Here is a 15,251-nt window from a genome sequence, read left to right as displayed (position 1 = left end):
CTGTCATTCAATTCAATTTTCAATTGTATTTATATAGCGCCAGTCATTGCACTTTTTCTACAGAGCAGGTCTAGACCGAACTCTTTATGATATTATTTACAGAGACCCAACAAATCCCACCATGAGCAAGCATTTGGTGACAGCGGCAAGGAAAAACTTCCTTTAAGAGGCAGAAACCTGGACAGAACCAGACTCTGGGGGGGCGGCCATCCACGCTGCTGTGTTAGGTTTTGGGGGGGGGGGGGAGTGAGAGAGAGAGAGAGAGAGAGAGAGAGGTTTTGGGGGAGGGGTGCTCAGTGGGCAGTCAGGCTTTAAATATCATTTGATACATATTGTGCTGTATTATTATTTGCAACCTCTAAATGAAGTTGACATTATGAATAAAAGCAAACGTTATGAAAGGCTATGAATTACAGACAGACTTCTATCAGTAAACGTTTGGACAGATGTAATGACATATTATCTAAGTGGTGAATATCTGGGACTACCCTGCATCACCTGCTGAGAGGCAATTACGGCTTAATGCGTCTCTAACAAATGTAATGTTAATGAGCGAGCCGACCGGAGCAGCGAGCAGCACTTTCAGCGTCTGGTCGAATCCGAAAACACACTGCTAATCTATTAGAAACTATATACATTGAGATCATATATGATATAAATAAATAAAATGCCATGCTTGCCTCTCTGCCCCCTCTCCCTCCTGTTCTCCTGGGGTGATCTCCCCACAGGCCTGTGTGTTTCGGGAGTGTTTTTAAATAGACCCTTTCAGACGCAACGCGACCACGGCACCGCTGCGCCCTGAAACCCACTCCAGTGGCTTCCGCCGCGACACGAGGCTTTTCGCTGCGCCGAGCAAAGCGCTCCACGCCGCACAGCGTGCCGCGGCGAGCGCAGCGCAAATCGAGTTGTGTGGCCTTTTCCTGCCTACCATGTAGCGCGCGCTCGGCGGGAGAACTTCATAGGTTTGGGTTATGGTTTAGGTTATGGAGGGATGTGAGATATTAGATTGTTTTATCGGTGCGCGCGGCCACACCTCCAGGTCACATCGTCACAGAAGCACCTTAAAGCGCTCTACACGGTTGGCTGTACCTGAATGCCTCGCTCCTTTGTTTGAGTGTTTATCTGACATACCATCGGGTCTCACAGGGAGGGGACACCGCAGCCCCCCTCTCAGGGCTGGGCCCCGTGAGGCTTTCAATGCTGTCGAAAATATCAGCAGTAAGGGGAAACCAGCCCCCGAGGACAGGCAGACAGACAGACAGACATGCAGGACGGCGTCTCCGCACAGTGTACATGCGGCTCAACAAACATCACCATACCGAGAAAAATATCGGAGTCTCTACATTGTCTCCGATGCTGTTCAGCTTGTTTTATGAATGCTGTGAATCGTGTGGTATTTCTGATCCCGCTGGAGTAATTCGCTTCTATATTCTTTGTTAGGAGTCCTCCCAGTCACATGTGCACTAGTAGCCATTGGAATGCACCAGCAGAGCTGCTGGTTTAAAACGAAATAAGCACATATGTCCGAATGTGAGTCCAACCGACGTTTCGGAACATAATGTGTGTCTGTCGAATTCAGCGTGCAGCGAAACGAGGGGGGGCCGGCGTTCACTAACCTGACCGCAGCCTCCGGCCTGACTCACGGCCCTTCGAGTGCAGATAGTCCGTCTCTTCAGAGGTCAGCCCGCCTGCGTCCAGCCGAGCCTCGCAGATGGAGTGGAGATGGGTGGAGGGTGGTGCTGCCTTCAGGATACTGTCGGAAATCTCACCCAAGTACAAGAAGGAAAATCACACCGTAAAACTCATTGATGTGATAGAACCTGCAGGCTTAACACTAAGAGAGCATCGCTTTCACAATACTGTCATCACCTATTGATTTAGATTTCTTATTATTGCAAAAATGGCACTTTGTAAGATAAGATCATCTTTATTGATCCCACACCGGGGAAATTCACTAGTTACATCAGCTCAGAGTCCAAAGTAGAGGAAAGGAGTGTTTGAGTGATACATAAAAATATAAATAAGATAAAAATAATACAGTATATGACCATGACTGGATAATTGCACACATAATTGTAATACACATGGTGTGTAGCATTATACTATAAATATTGCCCTGTAAATTAGATAATTTGAGAGATTGGATTGCACCCTAAAGGTCACGGTGAGAAGTTTTGCAGGACTACTCTTGCATTCCCTCGCAATGTTTTGTTACCTCGCAATACTTTTCTTCTTCCATTCCTTCAGAGCCATGTGTCTATTTCTGCTCAGCTGCTCCCAGCGCAGCGCCCCAGTATATCAGCTCAATGAATTTTACTTTGAACCAGGCATTAAGTATGCTGATATATATAAACTTAAACGACTTCTTAGATTGAGAGGTCTCTCCAGAAGAAAGCAGTACAATGATCTGCAGGATGCTGTCGGTTTCATTCGTGAACAGTTACTGTACAAGTAACAAGTCCAGAGGGCAGTCCAGGACAGAGCTAGCCCTCTTAACCAGTTTATTGAGTCTTTTTCTGTCCCTCTCCTTACGTCCACCTCCCCAGCAGGCCACTATGTAGAAGATTGCAGATGCCTTCAATCTGCCTCTATCTAGGCATGGGATGATATGAAAATTTCATGTCACGGGTATCCTGGCCAAAATCATGATAATATCCCGATAATCATCAAAATATGCTCAAAACTCTTAAAATGGCACTATCCTTTTTAGTGAAAATCAAACAAGCTTAAATAAGGTCATCGTAAATCATAAGGTCCCCCTGCATCAATAAAGGATAAATAAATAAAAACTAGCAACATTGTGTGAGTCTGTTCTTTCTTACATGATCATTCCAGCGTTCAGGCTTTGTTTTTCACTTCTCTATCATGATGTCAAATGGTACACACAACAGTTTCATCAGTTGCATCAGTATATGTAATTTACCCCTGGCTTAAGAAATGCAGGAATTATCCTTTAACAAAAGTAAAGTCCAACTGGCATTGGGCTTTTTAAGTCATTTGTGAGGATATTCACAATTATTCCCATAATGGAAATTTACCGCGATCAACTAATCTTGAGTGTTTTTCATCCCAATCGTGATAAAATCGTATATCGTCCCATCCCTAGCTCACACCATTCAACAAAGTCCTTGATGACCTCCCTGTATTCCTGTTCATTCCCTTCTGATACACATCCAACGATGGCTGTATCATCAGAAAACCTCTAGAGGTGACAGCTGCCATGTTTTATCTGAGGGCCGATGTGTACAGGGTGAACAGAAAAGGAGAGAGCACCGCACCCTGTGGGGCCCTCGTGCTGCAAACCACAAGCATCAGTCATGAAGCCTCACATACTGTGGTCTGTTGGTGAGGTAGTCTGTGGTCCACGCAGCCAGGTGGCAGGCTACTCCTGCTCCTTTAGCTTCCCCCTGAGCAGTTATGGCTGTATTGTATTGAAGGCACTAGAAAAGTCAAAAAACATGACTCTCACTGAAAAAGACTGTAAACTCGAAACATGTAATAAATAAATAAAACTTTATTTATAGAGCACTTATCAAAACAAAGTACAAAGTGCTTCACAACAAGAGAAATAAAATACCACAGTGAATGACGAGATATAAAGAAATAAAATACACAAAAGCAATAAAATAAACAGCCAGTTCAGGTAAAATCAGGATCTGCTTTCAGATAAAAATGTGTTTTGAGACGAGACTTAAATAAAGACACTGACTCAGACAACCTCATTTTTTCAGGCAAGTTGTTCCAGAGCCTCGGGGCCCTGATGGCAAAAGCTCTGTCCCCCTTAGTTTTCATCCTGGACTCAGGAACAGACAGGAGACCCCTGCCCGAAGATCTCAGACTACGTGAAGGTTCATAAGGGATTACAAGGTCTAAAATATAGTCTGGGGCCATGAAGAGCCTTAAAAATAATCAACAAGATCTTAAAATCAGTCCTGAAACAAACAGGGAACCGATGTAAAGAGGCTGAACCAGGTGTGATGTGGTCGAACCTCTTGGTCCTGGTTAACAGCCGAGCAGCTGAGTCCTGTACAGTCTGCAGTTGTGTCAACGTTATTTGATTAAGACAAGTGAACAGGCTGTTACAATAATCAAGGCATGAGGAGATAAAAGCATGTACAACAGTTTCTGCATCACTAAGATTTAAAATAGATCGTATTTTTGCAATATTTCTGAGGTGATAGAAACATGATTGGACAAGCTTAGTGATATGTTGCTCAAAACATAAATTGCTATCAAACAGGACACCAAGATTTATTGCAACAGGCTTGATATGTTGTGACAGGTTACCAGTAGATGGCAGTATTTGTTTAGTGATGTGTTGGGGCCCAGTAACAAGGATTTCAGTTTTATTTGAGTTGAGCGGAAGAAAATGTATCGACATCCAGTTTTTTATGTCAGACAGGCAGTCCTGCAGAGAACTGAGGTCAGTGGGAAACATGTGGTGTATATTAGATCATTATTGCCTGATTAGGTAAGATAACTGGACCATAGAGCCTATAAATGGTGTGGGGGATCTTTGCAGTACCGTAGGTCGATGACTGCATCATCCACCCCAATGCCTGGTTGGTAAGCAAATTGCAGGGGGGTCCAGCTTTGAGCTCACCAGGGGTCGGAGGTGGTTGAGTATGATCCTCTCCGTGGTCTTCATCAGGTGAGAAGTTAAGGTTACCACACGAATGTTGTCACACGAATTCCAGTGTGATACATGTGGAACAGGTGTTGCATCATAAAATGATGTCCACCATCATTTTAACAGGTCAGTAGTGATACCAGCAGCTGCAGTAGTAAAATATATCCAGAGGCAGGTGTAGGGGTTCAGGTGAGGTTTTATGGTACATTTTGGCTGGAATATCATGATGTTGCCTGTGCCAAGCGTAATAATGGTTATAGATACATTCAGTTTTAAATAGGTGACCACCAGGGCCAGATTAACACAGTGTGGTGCCCTGGGGTGACCACACCTGAAGTGCCCCCTCCTCCCACTTTACACATAAAAAAGTGAATGAGTAGAAAGACCATAGATTTACATGAACTTATAGCTAAAGTACAGGCTCAACACCAAAACACCTTACACAATAGATAGACATGAGCCTACGAATGCCATACTAGCCCTTACACTAATGCTCACATCTGAATGCAACTTACATCCCAACACTTCATGCTAAATAGTTATTTCCATCATAAATGGCCTGTATGAGGTCTACAAAACCATTACACAGTTTGTCTAAAAAAATCCTCACACCCATATACCAAATAAGGCAAGCCCAATAATGACACAAGCAACCATTTCAACAGCTGAATGATCATAGAGGGCCAGGTGAGGTGATGTGAAAGTATAGGGCATAGCACATTGAGACAATGTTTATTGCAATGTTTAGGCTTTTAGAAATTATGGTTGTTTTGTTGTTCTGTTGTTTTCAGAAGCAGAAATTAAAGGAATGAAAACAGAATAGTGATTTGATTTTCATTTCAAAATCCACAAACGGATGGCCTTTTTTTGTTAACCTGGTCAGAAACAGCAGATACATCATTTATGTCCGAAAGAACTTGATTTTCCTTTTCACCTTTGTAAAACAGAAAATAAAATACTTAACTAATGTAGGCTATGAACCATAGCACTCAGGAATAGGAAGGTGTACTTATTCCATACAGGAGGGTGGATTAGTAAAATGGTCTTTGAACATATTTTCTATGCCTCACTCCAGGTCTTTCAGCACCAAGGATGCTGTGACATCAGCGGTTACCCCGCTGTTTCTCATTTGTTGATTTCTTTTTCTGAGAAGAAAATAGAATGACCAAATCATACAGACTTTAAAAGCATCACTAACCAACCAGTTAAAAGAGAAACTTCCACAAATATCAAATCGACCACAGAGTCACATATTTACCCAGAAATAATGGTAAATAAGCCTGCCCGTAATTAAACCCTCAAAGTCCATTCCCTTGACTAGTTCGGATTCAATGGCCAGCAGGGAGAGCTGCTGACTGCTCCCTCGCTCCTGCACCTGATTCCCACCTTGGCTCACATTAGCTACTGCATCTGCCTGAGTCGTATTGGTTTTCTTTATACAAATATATTGTATCAGTGGGTTCATTTTGTACCTGTTCGCATCTCTTCCAGTAATTAATATATATAGAAAATATGACAAATATTTTCTAAGTCTAGTCGTTGTTTTAATAACTTGGTGGATATGGATAATCTGGGTGCCACACCAAATGAAAACCATCCCCAGTGCATCCACTGGCTGCCAGCAGGAAACCCTACAGAGGGACATTAGTATTATTTTAAAAAAAATTTAAAACCACACAAAATTAGCATTAAAACCTAGTGGATAATAATCTGCACTTGACTGGAATTAATACATCAATGTAAAAGAATTTCAATTTTATATGCTCTCTGGCTTACTCACATATTTCTCAATAAATACCAGAAGTCCAGACAACCCAGGCATCCATAGGATTGTGTGTCCTCTAGGAACAGCTCAGGGCTCGTCACTATACAAACAAAAACAGCAATCAGTCAACCAGTATTTAGTATAAACAATCTTTCAATCAACTTCGCCAGGATTCTCAGCTACTCTGTTCAGTTTAGGCAGTTTCACTTATCTGAGAAGATAATTTTTCTCAGCTTTCCTAGAAATACCAGCAGTAGTCAATAAAATGACTTTTTGCAGAATCAAAAATTAGACCTCAAAACTATAACTTACGGCACTTTAAATGACCACAACTGTATATTTGGGGACTGTGTTAAATCAGCTTTCCTAAGAGAAATAAAAAAGATGTAAATTCACTATCTCACATATCACATATGTGACTTTAAAACAACATTCCCCTTATGATGTATCTCTGTGTGTGACTGATACAAAGAGGCCTGTTAGCACCAGATTAACAGGAACATTTTCTCAAAAAACACATTACTGTTGAAGTAATTGGTCAATGCCACAAATGTAGGATTCCCGGAGAGGGAAGCACAATGCAAATATCACCTAGAATTTTAAAATAGTAATAATATAATGGTAGTGGTAATATTAATAATAATAAATTAATAATAATAGGAATGACAGTCATAGGAATAATAATGACAACAATAGTAACAGAGCCAATAACAACTGTATTAGCCGAGCAGGAACACAGGGGCAGCAGGTGGCCCACAACCTACAAAGCTTAATGGTCAGGCACCATTGTATCTTAAAGAGCTCATAATACCATATTATCTGACTAGAACACTGCGCTCCCAGGATGCAGGGTTACTTGTGATTCCTAGAGTCTCCAAAAGTAGACCGGGAGCCAGAGCCTTCAGGTATCAAGCTCCTCTCCTGTGGAACTAGGTCCCAGTTTGGGTTTGGGAGGCAGACACCATCTCTACATTTAAGAGTAGGCTTAAGACTTTCCTCTTTGACAAAGCTTATAATTAGGGCTGGCTTGGGTGAGACCTGAACCATCCCTTGCTTATGCTGCTATAGGCCTAGACTGCTGGGAAACTTCCCATGATGCACCTCTTTCCTCTCTCCTCCTCTCCCTCTCCATCTGTATGTATTTTTATCCCATTACTGCATGTTACTAACTCGACATCTTCTCTCCTGTAGTTCTGTGCTTTCTCGTTTCTCTCTTCTCTCCTTCTGTCGCTTTCAGCAGGTATTTCTGCCTCCGGAGCTGCAGAGTCTGGATCTGTGGTTGTGGGCCACTTGCTGCCCCCGTGTTCCTGCTCAACAACTGCTACTACAGTAGTTACTGATGCTGACATTATTCTTCCTATAGCTGTCATTCCTATTTTTACTAATTTATTAATATTAACACTATAATTACTATTCTACTATAAAAAAAAATAATAATTCTACGTGGTCTTTGCATTGTGCCTCCCAACCCCCACTCTCTCTCTCTTTCTCTCTCTCAAAACCTAACATGGCAGCGGCAGATGGCCATCCATCATTGAGTCTGGTTCTGTCCAAGGTTTCTGCCTGTTAAAAAGAAGGTTTTCCTTGCCACTGTCGACAAATGCTTGCTCATGGTGGGATTTGTTGGGTCTCTGTAATTAATATTATAAAGAGTTCGGTCTAGACCTGCTCTATAGGAAAAGCGCAATGAGATAACTTCTGTTATGAATTGGCGCTATATAAATAAAATTTAATTGAATTGAACTTGAATTGAATTGATTGATACTGTGAGACCTTGGTGACTTTGGATTATTTAGATGCTCTGGGAGGCCATCTATTCATATTTTCATCTGAGACAACATTGAAGTGTCCTCTTACATGCCCACAAGAGTCGAGATACTTAGTTAATTGATGTATAATTCGCTCCTCTAAACTGTCAATTAAAATGAAATCTGTACAATTAAAAATGATCAAACCTGGAGTTATATCTATAGATATTAATTTACCAGTGTAATAAATAGGACAAGTAATTAAAGACAACCTAGATAGCAGAAGTTGTTAATTCAACATTGAGTTATGGTCAGAAAGGTTGGTATATGGTTGAGGTTTAAAAATCTACTTTAAATAAACATTTTTACAGCAGTCACAGTTAAATGTTGAAAAAATTTGATTGAATCAACATTGTATTTGAGTCTTGTTTTCAACACTGAAATACTAACATTTAATCAATATTGTCTCAATGTGCCTACTGCCAACTTTCCCACTAAAATATTTTAAACTAAACGGACTTCTTTACTTCTTCAACTTGGTTTTAGATGACAAAGAAAACTAAATCATCTTAATGTCGTGTTTGTTGGGTCTCTGTAAATAATATTATAAAGAGTACAGTCTAGACCTGCTCTTTAGGAAAAGTGCAATGAGATAACTTCTGTTATGAATTGGCGCTATATAAATAAAACTTAATCGCACTTGGCGATAGTGGCAAGGAAAAAATTTTAACAGACAGAAACCTTGGGCAGAACCAGACGCAATGGTGGGCGGCCATCCACCGTTGCCATGTTGGGTTAAGAGAGAGAGAGAGAAAGAGAGAGGAAGATGCAGAGAGAGAGAGAAGGGGGGTGGGGGAGAGGGAAGCACAATGCAAATTGCACATAGAATTTTAAAATAGTAATAATGTAATGGTAGTGGTAATATTAATATAAATAAAGTAATAATGTAGAGAAGGTTTCAGTCGTAGTCATCTGGACACTGTTCTCAGAATCAAGATGTTTTCGGCTCCCATCCGACAACCACAATTGAGAATGACTTCCGAAAAGGAGCCGAAACATCTTGATTCTGAGAACAGTGTCCAGATGACTACGACTGAAACCTTCTCTACGATAGAACATTATTACACTCATAAAGTAATAATAATAGGAATGATAGTCATAGGAATAATAATGATAATAAGAGTAACAAAGGCAATAACAACAACTGTAGTAGCAGTTGTCGAGCAGGAACACAGGGGCAGCAAGTGGCCCACAATCACAGATCCAGACCCTGCAGCTCCGGAGGCAGAAATACCTGCTGAAAGTGACAGAAGGAGAGAGGAGAGAAACTAGAAAGCACAGAACGACAGGAGAGAAGATGTCGAGTTAGTAACATGTAGTAATGGAATAAAAATGTATACAGATGGAGAGGAGGAGAGAGGAAAGAGGCGCATCATGGGAAGTCTCCCAGCAGTCTAGGCCTATAGCAGCATAACTAAGGGATGGTTCAAGGTTCACCCAAGCCAGCCCTAACTATAAGCTTTATCAAAGAGGAAAGTCTTAAGCCTACTCTTAAATGTGGAGATGGTGTTTGCCTCCCGCGCCCAAACTGGGATCTGATTCCACAGGAGAGGAGCTTGATAACTGAAGGCTCTGGCTCCCATTCTACTTTTGGAGACTCTAGGAACCACAAGTAACCCTGCAACCTGGGAGCGCAGTGTTCTAGTCGGATAATATGGTATTATGAGATCTTTAACATACGATCGTGCCAGACCATTAAGAGCTTTGCAGGTGAGGAGAAGGATTTTAAATTCTATTCTGGATTTTACAGGGAGCCAGTGCAGAGAAGCTAATATATACGTGCTGCAGCATTCTGGATCAACTGGAGAGTCTGATAAGCAATGCTACGTAGGTGAACGAAGACAGTCCTTGAAGTTTGTTTCATGTGGGAGTTAAAGGATAAATCCTGATCAAAGATAATTCTGAGATTTCTTACAGTGGTGCTGGAGGCCAGGGCAATGCCATCTAGAGCAACTATACCTTTAGATAATATGTCTCGGAGGTGTTTGGGGCAAAGTACAATAACATTAATAAGTTTTGTCAGAAAATTGCAGGTCATCCAGGTTTTTATGTCCTTAAGGCATTCTTGAAGTTTAGCTAACTGGTTAGTTTCATCTGGCTTGATCGATAGATATAATTGGGTATCATCCGTATAACAATGAAAGTTTATGGAGTGTTTCCTAATTGCCTAAAGGAAGCATATATAAGGTGAATAGAATCGGTCCAAGCACAGAACCTTTTGGAACTCTGTGACTAACTTTGGTGTGCATGGAGGACTCACTGTTAACATGTAAAAACTGAGATCAATCTGATAGATAGGATTTAAACAAGCTTAGTGTGGTTTCTTTAATGCCAATTGAATGTTCCAGTCTCTATAACAGGATGTGGTGGTCCATGGTGTCGAATGCAGCACTAAGATCTAACAAGACAAGTACAAAGACAAGTCCATTGTCTGATGCAATTAGGTAATTTGTAATTTTCACCAGTGCTGTCTCTGTGCTATGATGCACTCTAAACCCTGACTGAAAATCCTCAAATAAACTATTATTTAGAAAGTCACACAACTGATTGGCGACTGCTTTCTCAAGGATCTTAGAGAGAAAGGGGAAGGTTAGATATAGGTCTATAGTTGGCTAAAACCCGTGGATCTAGAGTGGGCTTTTCAAGTTACTTTAAAGGATTGTGGTACATAACCTGTTAATAGAGACAGATTGATCAAAGACACTGACTCAGACAACCTAATGTCTTTGGGCAAGTTGTTCCAGAGCCTCGGAGCCCTGATGGCAAAAGCTCTGTCCCCCTTAGTTTTCATCCTGGACTCAGGAACAGACAGGAGACCCCTGCCTAAAGATCTCAAACTACGTGAAGGTTCATAAGGGATTACAAGATCTAAAATATAGTCTGGAGCCAGACCATGAAGAGCCTTAAAAGTAATCAATAAAATCTTAAAATCCAAACAAACAGGGAGCCAATTAAAGAGGCTAAACAGGTGTGATGTGATGGTACCTCTTGGTCCTGGGTAAATACCTGGCAGCTGAGTTCTGTACAGTATGCAGTTGTTTCAAAGTTTTTTGATTAAGACAAGTGAACAGACTGTTACAATAATCAAGGCGTGAGGAGATAAAAGCATGCACAACAGTTTTTGTATCACTAAGATTTAAAATAGGTTGGATTTTTGCAATGTTTCTGTGGTGATAAAAACATGATTGGACAAGCTTAGTGATATGTTGCTCAAAACATAAATTGCTACCAAACAGGACACCAAGATTTCTTGCAACAGGCTTAATATGTTGTGACAGGTAGCCAGTAGATGGCAGTATTTGTTTAGTGGGATGTTGGGGCCCAATAACAAGGATTTCAGTTTGACTTGAGTTGAGCTGAAGAAAATTTATCAACATCCAATTTTTTATGTCAGACAGGCAGTCCTGCAGAGAACTCAGCGTACTAAGGTCAGTGGGCTTGATAGGGAGGTACAACTGTGTGTCATCCGCATAACAATGAAATGAAATACCATGTCTGCGGATGACATCACCCAAGGGGAGCATGTATAAGGAGAACAGTATTAGTCCCTGAATTGAACCTTGAGGCACACCGTAGTTGATATGGGAATAGTATGACATGTAGTTATTAATGGTGACACAGAATTTCCTATTGGACAAATGTGATGATAACCAGTCTAGTGCAGTGCCAGATATGCCCACTCAGTGCCTCAGTCTATCTAAAAGAATGCCATGATCAATAGTGTCAAAGGCAGCACTTAAGTCCAGCAGCACAAGAACTGAGCACATGCCTGCGTCTGAATTCATTAAAAGGTCATTAGTGACTTTGAGAAGGGTTGTCTCAGTGCTGTGGTGCTGACGAAAGCCAGATTGGAACTTTTCAAAGGTATTATTGTTTTCCACAGCAGCGAGAAGCTGTTTAGATACAAGTTTTTCGAGAATCTTGGAAATAAAAAAGCAGTTTGGAGATTGGACGATAGTGGTCCAGGAGGGTGGGATCAGGCCCAGGTTTATTTAGGACTGGCTGGACACAAGCAGTTTTAAAGTAATCTGGGACACAGCCACTAGACAGTTTAAAAAATAATAATTAGCAAATGAGATGAAATACAATCCATAACTTCCAATAAAAACCTAGTTGGGATTTTGTCCAGAGGGCTGGAAGATATTCTCGTAAGAGACATGATTTCTGTTAGTTCAGGCAAAGAAACAGCAGAAATATTGCTCAAAGAATCCCTCAGTGGGTGATCCACATCTAAAAAGGCAGGATTGGGGGTGATACCAGATCTTATTAACTCCACCTTTCCAGCAAAGTGCAAAAGAAACTTTTCACAATCAGCATCACAATCAGCAGGGGCACAAGGAGAGGCTGGGTTAACTAACTGATCCACAGTCTTAAATAGAAATCTGGGGTTGAGCTGATGGGCACAAATAAGTGCAGAGAAATGACATCCTAACCTGTATGCTGTTGCATGCTGGGGCAGCAGGTTGAGGGTAGCGGACGCTAACAGGCTCAACAAACTGATCCGTAAGGCCAGTGACATTGTGGGGGTGGAGTTGGACTCTCTGGCGGTGGTGTCAGACAGGAGGATGCTGGCCAAACTACATGCCATCTTGGACAGTGTCTCCCACCCACTCCATGACGTGCTGGTCAAACAAAGGAGTAACTTCAGTGAAAGACTCATCGCCACAAAAAGCACCACAGAGCGCCACAGGAAGTCATTCCTGTCTGTGGCCATCAAACTCTTTAACTCCTCCCTCTAAGTGTCAGTCTATATGGCCTTAAGTTGATAAGCTGGACATTGGATCATTAACATCACTGTAATATTTGAAATAATTGTGCATTATTCTCTGTTTAATATTCCGGTGCAATATACTCTGTTTTCAGTTTAATTTATTGATATTTATTCATACCTCCATTACTGCTGTGCAATATCCACCGTCTCATAATAATCATAATAAGCTACACTTCACAGTACATGCACTACTACTTATTACTTATATTATTACATTGTATTATTATACCGTACATACTTATCATCAACCGGTAAGCCACTTTGTACTTTACACTTATTTTAATTTTATACTTATACCCACTTGGTACTTAATTTATCTTACCTGTATTATAGTGTATGAGATTTTTTGCTCAGTACTTTTATTCCTGGGTGCACTGACGTGATAGTGAGCAGCTGTAACAAAAGAGTTTCCCCTCTGGGATCAATAAAGTATTTCTGATTCTGATGTTCTTGCATCCTTCACCCTCCTATTATAAAGTAATAGCTCTTTCATAGGAGACCAGATTTCTTCCATCTGCGTTCTGCTATTCTACATTTCCTTTTACAGCTTTGAATACTGTCATTTAATCATGGCTGTTTTCTAGTCTTTGGGTTTGGTCTATTTTTCAGAGGAGCTATGAGATCTAAAGTTGAAGAACGCAGGTAGTTAAAAGAATCAACCAAGTTGTTGGTGTTGGAGGAATCAGGAAACACATTGACAGGAGAATTGAACAGTGTACAGAATTTTGAGGCACTATGCTGATTAAGGGCACGTGTGTAATCAGAGTGGGATAAGACAGTACAAGCAGCCTGTAATTCACAGTTAAAAACAATACATAGGTGATCAGAAACAAACATGTCCCTGATTTCCACAGATGGTATTCTCAGACTAGGTCTAAAGTGTGGCCACGGGAATGAGTTTGGCCACACCCATGTTGTTGAAAGTTAAGAGTTAGTGATGTTTAAAAAATCAGCAGCAAGGGCATTAGAAGAGTCATCAACATGAATATTAAAATCACCACAAAGGACAGGAGTGGACCACCAAGTTTAAACATGAGCACTTCAAAGGCAGAAAAATCATTGCAAGCTATGAGGTTACATTGTAAATGCTTCCTATAGACAGTAACAAGGCCACCACGACAACAATCCCTAGGACGGCTAAAGCAGTCATAATCTGGAGGGCACAATTCAGCAGACTGAGTGTTATCACCAGGACGTAGCCAGGATTCTATTAAAAACATGAAATCAAAATCAGTAGAAGAGATAAAATCATTTTAAATAAACGTTTTGTTATAGATGGATCTTACATTGAGAAGAGCCAGAAGTCCGGGGAGCTTTTTGAGGATGTCGGGGGTCGTAGGTCTGGGAAAGCAGTGTGTGACCGCATTAACGAAACGGATATTCCTTACTATGGGGCGGTGTAGTCCCTCATTCCTTACTATGGAATCTCCAACAATCAGCGTAGTTGGGGGGATGAGAGGAGGCAGAGTCGATGATTGTGGAGACCGCCGAGTTCCATCAGCTGTCCCTGGGATAGCCGGGGACTGATGCGGTGAGGGGGCGGCGTCCTTCTTAGCAGAGGTGTTCTCTGCTGTCTCTGGACGAATGAGACCTCCATAGCTTCTCCTGATCACGGCCTCTTTCAGTAACTTGTGGTGAGACGAGGAGGAAGCCTTGACGGCTGGAAAATACGAGCATCCCTCCAGTGGAGGAAAGTCCTGCGTATGCAGGATGTCAAACCTGTTGACCAGCGGGAGGTCCCGATGTGAAGGAGGAGGAGGTTTGCACGCTTTGCACCCTGTCTGTCCTTGCAGGCTACAGCCCAGTGCTCCGGGTGACGTGGAGTCGAACTCACCAGAGCCTTCTCACCACCCCCGCCGACGTATGACTGTGCATCCACTGGGGCTCGGCAAGGAGTAGAAATGGCCATTGCTTTGGGCTTTGCACCCATGAGGATCCACAGATCCTCAGGCTTGGCTGAAACAGCTTCATGCTTCAGGGCACCAGTGATGATGTAGCCAAGCCACGGAAGAGTGGAATCATTGTCCAGTGCTGGAGTGGAGCAGTCAGGGGAGTGAGATGGGATGGTCACATTGCAGTTGCCGCAGCCAGAGGAGCTGAGGACAGCGAGGTGTTTTGCCTGTGCTGAAGTAACAGTGGAGAACTCCAAGATGAGCTTGTCTTTTTCTCCAGACAAGCGATACTTTTCTTCAGCTTTGAGACGGTAAGGTGACAAGATCCACGCTCAGCCATCACGCTTGCATTTAGTCTGTAAAAGTGCTTAAAATCCACAATATA

At 41.9% G+C, this 15,251-nt stretch overlaps 1 protein-coding gene across 1 annotated transcript in view; it reads right to left on the bottom strand.

The window, feature by feature from the left end:
• The window catches only part of wu:fc21g02 (formin-A), a 39,609-nt gene extending 37,844 nt beyond the window's left edge, over positions 1-1,765 (bottom strand). Inside the window, exon 1 of the mRNA XM_044186087.1 lies at positions 1,617-1,765. The gene's annotated coding sequence lies outside the window, so the exon portion shown is untranslated. The remainder of the gene's footprint in view (positions 1-1,616) is intronic.
• Positions 1,766-15,251: the final 13,486 nt, after the last annotated feature.

Source organism: Siniperca chuatsi, linkage group LG3, assembly GCF_020085105.1.
Source record: "Siniperca chuatsi isolate FFG_IHB_CAS linkage group LG3, ASM2008510v1, whole genome shotgun sequence".
Taxonomy (NCBI): Eukaryota; Metazoa; Chordata; class Actinopteri; order Centrarchiformes; family Sinipercidae; genus Siniperca; species Siniperca chuatsi.
This window is presented reverse-complemented; position numbering and strand designations above follow the sequence as displayed.